This window comes from Spermophilus citellus (genome assembly GCF_964194105.1).
Source record: "Spermophilus citellus genome assembly, chromosome: 6".
Taxonomy (NCBI): domain Eukaryota; kingdom Metazoa; phylum Chordata; class Mammalia; order Rodentia; family Sciuridae; genus Spermophilus; species Spermophilus citellus.
The window spans coordinates 30,463,159-30,469,645 of record NC_138187.1 but is presented as its reverse complement, the minus strand read 5'-3'; positions in this window follow the sequence as shown (position 1 = coordinate 30,469,645).

Here is a 6,487-nt window from a genome sequence, read left to right as displayed (position 1 = left end):
TCCTAGGTGTGACCTGAGATTGTCACAATGATGGAGGGTCAGGTTTTTTGGATGCCTGGTGCCATGGCCTGTGTGCAGGTGTGTCACCCCTCCCCCCATGTGCTCGGTCTACAGGCTCTCAAGGATGTATTTGCTCAGTTACTGAGAGACAGACAGTGGTGGGCAGAGCCATAGGGAGCGATTGAGCGGTTGAGCTGGTAGCAGCAGTTTCATCTAAGGTGAAAGAAGATGATGCTGATAAGCAGACAGGGTGGGAACCTTGTGAAACTGCCTGTCACTCCCCTTGAGGCCCAGCCCCAGCCCAGCTGTGTATGTTGGCAGCCTTCACCCAGGGGTTCTTTACAGGATAATTTCATCTCCTCATCCCAGAGACACCTGCCATAATTTGGAATTTTGTAGAATCAGAGTAGCTAAGAGTGAGGAGGAAACTGAGAAGTTACTGTAAATGCCCAACCCCAAATGCAAGTCCTGGACACCACCTTCTTCCCTCACCTTCCCCAGCCAGTTCTTCTGCACAGTCACATGTTCTCCAAAGCGTACCTCTGGTCTGTTCTCACTGCCATCAGTGTCTCTCACCTAGATTGCCACAAAATAGCCTCAGGAACTGCCTCCCTGGAACACAGACTTGCTGGTTCTTGTTCTGCCTCTCAATAGCACAGGACCTCTCTTCCCTTTGACAGTCAATTGCATATATGATGATGTGGGTTGCTTTGGTTTTACGGCTGGCTTTTGTGGTTTGAGGAACCCTTCCACCTCTCCTTTTAGATACAATTTCCAGTCCTTCCTAATCTCAGAGGGCTCTTTAGTTACAGATTCTCCCTGTGGTCCTCCAAGCTGGACACAGCCAACCAGCCAGTGGCTGTACAGGGGAAAACAAAAAAGCTGATTTCTGGTGATGGGGCCTCTCAGCCCGACCATTTTTGCATCCTTCCCCTTCCCCTTCCTCACTCCTTTTCCTGCCACACACTCCCAGGTAAAAGCTAGAACTTGGGTATGAGTCTTAGAAAGAGCCTGGCAGTGCCCTGGGGAAGCTAACCCACTGGAGAGCTAGGCCTCTGTCCAAGTGGAACAGTTTCAGGAGGAGGGGCCTTTCCTGGGATCTTGGTTTTCCTGGGAAGACATGGAGGTCAACCCAGAAGGGGAGATTCCTGAGGAATTTAAATACCAGCCAAGCTAAGGCACTTCAGAGGTCAAAAGAGAAACTTGGAGGCTTTGTAAAACGACATCCTTGTGCAGCCAGACAGCCCAAGGTGGTGGATTGAGCCCCAACCTCAGAATCTGCCCAAGTTTTATACCATGCTCCCCAAACCCTCTGATACTCTTCTTTGGTTGGATCTAGTATGGGCTCTGTGGTTGCTCAGCTAACAGAATATGGTGGGAATGATGCTGTGCCAGTTTGTGGGCTCAAATTTTAAAGAAACTGGTAGTTTCTACTTCCTGTTTCCTCCAATGATCAGTCTTCAATCCTAGCCACCATTCTGTGAGAAGCCACGTGACCATGTGACGAGGCCGAGGCCATGTGCAAGTTCTCCAGCAGCCCTCGCTGAGGTTCTACCCGACATCCATCATCAGCTGCCAGACATGGATTATGATTCCAGCCACAGCCTTTGAAGTTTCCCCAGCTAAGCCATCTTTCCTGTGTCCTTTCCAAGTTTCTGAGCACAAAATTCACGAGCCCAGTAAGAAGGTGATTGCTTACACTACTGAGTCTGATGGGGTTTGTTGTGTTGCCATGGTAATGGGAACAGAACTTGAGTTCCATGACTCCAAAAATTTAGGAATCTTTATTACAAATTTGACCTAAAAGAACATTTGCTCCTTATTTTGTACATTATAATACCCATTTGAAATACATTGGGTGAGTTAATGAAGTGTCTTTAAAATATTTATTAGTTAATAGTACAAAATATATTTTTGCTCTAAAAATATGTTTTCCTGAAAGTGAGAAACATTTTTAAGTCATAGTTTAGCACTTTCTGAAATTCCAATTGAAAGCTCCAGAGTGCCTCTCAAGATAACCCCACAGGGGATAGGTGCCTCTTCATATTTACCACTTCAATAGAGAAGTTCAAAGCCCACTAAAAGCCTTCATTTGGGAAACTCACAAATAGGTTAGATAAGTGATTTCCAAGTGCAAATAGCAGCATTCTTACAGGGGAAACATTTGGTATCTCAAAGCCAGTACATCTGTGGCATAGAAGCCAGAGTCTGGTAATGGGCTGTGGGTTTGCCTCTCTTCCCTCAGGATTTTGATCTTTAGACTGGAGATGAACCATGATCCTTCCAGTGAAGGCACAGTGTCACTAAATAGTTATGAAACTTAACTTCATTGTGTTTTTTTCTTAAGTTAGAATTGAGCATTTCTCCTGCACAGCCATGGGTGTTACCACCTGGGTCTCAGCCCAACTTGCCAAGTTCATTGTTGCCCCCTGCTGGCTGGGACAGTCAGGCCCAGGCCACACTTGACCTCCCAGCCCCAGAGGCCAGCTCAGAAGGCAATGCAGGTCTCTCATGGCGTAATGAGTGACGCCAAGCAATGCTTTTCCAGGGGCTGGCCTGCTGCATGTCACATTCTATTATTCCAATACTGGGTAATAATTATTTTCTTTAACCTGTGTCTGTTGTGATGAGCTCCGCCAGAGGTGAGTTGTTGGTATTACCTGAATTACAACATGAAGAGATGTTTTTTTCTGGATGGCTGAGGAAGTTTTTGGCATGCAAGACTTTGTAATGCACCCCCATCTTTGAACCCCAGGATTGCTGGCCCAGGAGTCATGGGATAAAAGGAGAATGTATGCCTTGATCATGGGAGAAGAGGCAGTGGCCAGAAGGGAAAGGTTTCTTTTCACACACAGACGTTTTGAAGTCTCCCTTGATGAACTCTTTAGATCCTGCCCTGGAGACAGGATGAAATAATGCAGTCCCAGAAGGATTCACAAAACCAGCCTCTAGAGCAGACTCACTAGTGGCCGACCCTTAGTGTTGCCAAACTAGGGCAGCATAGAGAAATAGCACCAAAGAGCTGAGGTCAGGAAGGAACATGGAACACAGGAGAGGAGTGGAAAACTTGGCAAAGACAAAGGGGAGCCCAGGCTCCAGGGAAACTTGAAGGCAACTGCATTTAGTTCACCTCAGCAGATTAGAACCAATGAAGAGGTCAAATGATGTGTGTGAAAGCCACAAAACTGTCCCTGTTAGTGCAGTAGCCTCCCTGTCAGAGCCTAGGAAAGTGGCCTGACCTAGTGATGGAGAGGCACAGTTCATGTCCCAGCTTCACTCTGGGACCGAAGACTGCATTTTATTGACACACCTTGTAGATCAGTTTTTAATTTTAACTGTGTGGGACAAGCAGCTCAGCAGAGTGGTTAATGTTGTGGGTTCTGGAGCTAAAAATTTTGTCAGTGGTTTTTGGCCCTGGGCAAGCCATGTCCCTCATAAAGTGTTTGTTAAAGCATGAACCACTCAGAAAAGACTTAAGCATGTAATACACACTCGGCTATTAACTCTTATTTATGTTACTTTAATAAAAGGTAAAATGTAATTACAAATACAAGATGGAAAACGTGATCTTTTCACAGCATATAAAACAGGCAAAAATAAATGTAGCTGTTATGAATCTCAAACTACAAGCTCAGATGAGCAGAAATGAAAACTATTTTCCTCTATAATTTCAAGCTGTTCTCCTGCCCAGATGGTGGAAGAATTAACTCCTGATTCTTCCAGCTTCCATTCTTTTTCCTAAGGTGGTGTCAAATGCCAAGGCATGTGGGGGAGGGAAGCAGCCTCTGGTCCTCTGCCTACACAGCCTGCGCCCTTGCTGTTCCTGTGCCAGATGTGGCCACAAGAATCTGCCCAGCCTCCCCACAGCAGCCCTGCCTCTCCATAGTCCTTAATGGCTCCCAGTCTGCCCTCCTGAATTCAGAGCTGCCCCAGCCACGGCTTCCCCACCTGTCCTCTCTTCCCTGTCTTCTCCGAGATTCCTGGAAGATGTCAGGCCTTTGAACAAAAAGCCAGACTAGTCAACACTCTCTGCTTCACTTCCAACCTGTCACAACCCTGCAGAAGCCAAGGCATCTTCCTCAGAGAGAGCTCTGTTTGAGAGGAAGCAAAGGAAGAAGAAATACTAGGGAAAAGCACAACTGATGATTACTTCAGAAACATCCTGTTTCAAAAGTTTTAAGAAGGAAGGGACCAGACATGGTGACATGCTTCTGTAATCTGAGCAACTTGAGAGTCTGAGGCAAGCAGATCAAAAGTTCAAGGCCAGCCTCAGCAGTGTAGCAAGACCCAAGGTAACAATGAAAAATAAAAAGGACCAGGGATATAACTCAGTGGAAAAACACCTGGGTTCAATCTTCAATACTACCCCCCACAAAACAATCCTGGCTTTGATCTGCTGGGAAGGTGCAATAAACATCAAGTTGTGTATCGTCATATCTTCCACACAAGCCACAAAGAAAACTCACCCCAGTATCTTGGAGAGAATGGGCTGAACTCAAGGAATGTCTCATACAGAAGCCTTCCCTGAGGGCTGAGCCAGGCTGGGCAGGGTCCACCTACAGTGACCTACTCAGTCCTCTCAAGCACACTGTGAAGCAGACAGCACCCTCCCTGCTGAGATCGAGCATCTTTGAGAGGTTAAGTTGCTTGGCCTGTGGATGTGCAGCTCTGCCTGGAGTCGTGGCCATTTCTAACATTCATGGCCTAACTCTACACACTGAGCCCAAGCCTGTTTCACCGCAGTAGGCCTCAGACTGTGGCTGCAAGGATTTCACCAAGAAATGTCTGGGCAAGAGGTAGTCAGTGTCATTTTGCCTGTACTGTGGGCCACGAGGTGGGGAGGCAGCAATGCCAACCTGATGACATAGGGCTTGCTTACATTGTTTGGCTTAGGACCTTTTGTGTTTCTGGAGTTAAAATTCTGGAGAATGGGGGCTGGGGATGTGGCTCAAGCGGTAGCGCTCTCTCTCTCTCTCTCTCTCTCTCTCTCTCTCCTCTCTCTCTCTCTCCTCTCTCACTCTCTCTTTAAAAAAAAAATTCTGGAGAATGTTCAGGAATAGACAAGAAGTTCTGAGACCATGAGCCCTCAGGCCAAAAGTACTCACCTGGCTCAGAACTGCTGTTACCATCACAAACATAGAATATTCTAGTGAGGACCATTGAGGACCAGGTGGTATTAAACAGGAATGAGCAAGTCAATGGCGAGATTAAGAAAGAGAAGCCAAAATAGACTGTTTGTAAGAACTCATTTTCTGATAGAGGTGACATTTTGAAATGGTTAGGCAAGAGCCTGGTTAATAAATGGTTTGCTGGCGTCTGGCATTCCACCTAACATGCTCTGCAGCTGTTTTACACCACCCCCAAATAAGGGCACTTACTAAGCTCTCCATAGAGCTTATGGAGAAACCTCCTATTTTATCTTGTTTGAATCTTACACAATGAAAACTTACTGAAGGAACAACATGGCTTCCAAGATTGAAATTTCAAATCTGAGAATGTTGGCGGGTCATTGGCTTCCTGCCATAACTTTAAAACCCATCAGTAAGTTCTGAGCTCTTCTTGTGCACTTTGTGCAGGTGGAGATCAAAAGAGAATCTTCCTCTAGGTCTTAGAGTCAACCAGTGAAGACCCTCCGGGCTGCTGAGAGCCTGGCTGTGAGTGACTGCCCTCCTGTGACGGGCTTGGAGAAGGAAGCACTCAGGCTGAAACAGCTTCCTGGAGCCAGGTCGTGCAAAGTAGGCTGGATCCCAGCAGGTGGAAAGAGTGTCCAGAAGGGAGGTTGAGGCCAGCAGCTCAAGAGATGCCCCAGATGCCCCGCACCTACACGGCTGGGACATGCTGAGGTGGGTCATCTCTGTCCAGGTCTCAACCCCGACATTTGGGCTCAGTAGTTCAAGAAATGGTAACAGCAGGTCTGAGCCAGGTGAGTACTTTTGGCCTGACCAGACCAGAACAGTGGGGCAACTGGTCTGGAGGCACCTGTGAGGGCCAGTTAATGGGCCACAGGTTAAAGATGAGATGAGTTTGCCCAAGGGCCAAATTGGTTTATGGCCATCACCACAGGATTAAAAATGCTGAATCTAGAACACACAGGCCAAGCCTCAGAGAGGGGACCCAGGACAGGGCTGTCTCTTTAATCCTCACCACACCTGAACAAAACAGTCCTCAGACCAGGTGTGGGCCAGCCCCAGATTCAGGCTCATAGCACACAAAGCTTTCTGACCCCTGGAAAGAGTCACCTGTCACTGCATATATAGCCTAGTCAGCATACTTTCGTAAAAGAACACACACAGGACAGGGATTTGAAGCAACACCTGGTGGGAAGAGAAAACAGAAGTGGAGGCCAAAAGGGGTCTCTCATTGCCCCCAATCCACCCTTGTGGCCAAGGGCCAGCATGTTCATGTCACTTCCAGACGACGACAAAGGTGTGCTGGTGAGGTACGAGGCGGGGGGAGGCAAGGGGGAAACAAGGCCAGATCATGGAGG